Genomic DNA, 730 nt, shown 5'->3' with positions numbered 1-730 from the left:
ATATTTTTCCTTGCTCTGGATTTTCTTTTAACGTGCAGGTGCTTCCCCGGGGCAGAGGAAGGGGGTGGGGGCTGGGGGCAGATATAATGGGGGAGATATGATGCGCGGAAAGCAATATGGCAAAAATAAATATTTTCGGAGTGTAAATTTAACCTTTTTTTCCTCCTTAAAATTTCTTTAGCTTACAGTATTTTGTCAGTATAGCTCATATATATATTATAGCTATCAAGGCAAAGGCGGTCCAAGGGAGGCAAGCTTTCCAGGGGGGCTGCAGTGCTACGTTTCTAATTTTTGTCCCCATTAAACTATCTGGGCCACTTTGCACTGAAAACTTCTCCCAAAAGGCTCCCGGGCGGCCCCGCGGGGCTGGGACCTCCGCCTGCTGCCCCCCAACCATTATTTCCCCCCACCACAGTGGCACAGGGACCTTCGCTCCTCTCGCCTCCCGGCTGGCCCTCCTCACCTTCTGAAGCAAAGGGAATAGCTGACAGCACCGACGCCACTGCAAAACTACGGTGCACTCAGCGGCCCGGGGCTGGGACCTCCGCCTGCTGCCCCCCAACCATTATTTCCCCCCACCACAGTGGCACAGGGACCTTCGCTCCTCTCGCCTCCCGGCTGGCCCTCCTCACCTTCTGAAGCAAAGGGAATAGCTGACAGCACCGACGCCACTGCAAAACTACGGTGCACTCAGCGGCCATGAGCCTCCAGCCAGCCGGTTTGGGGGTAC

Source organism: Antrostomus carolinensis, unplaced genomic scaffold, assembly GCF_000700745.2.
Source record: "Antrostomus carolinensis isolate BGI_N321 unplaced genomic scaffold, ASM70074v2 scaffold668, whole genome shotgun sequence".
Taxonomy (NCBI): domain Eukaryota; kingdom Metazoa; phylum Chordata; class Aves; order Caprimulgiformes; family Caprimulgidae; genus Antrostomus; species Antrostomus carolinensis.
The sequence above is the reverse complement of the archived record's forward strand: the minus strand, read 5'-3'. Positions refer to the sequence as shown.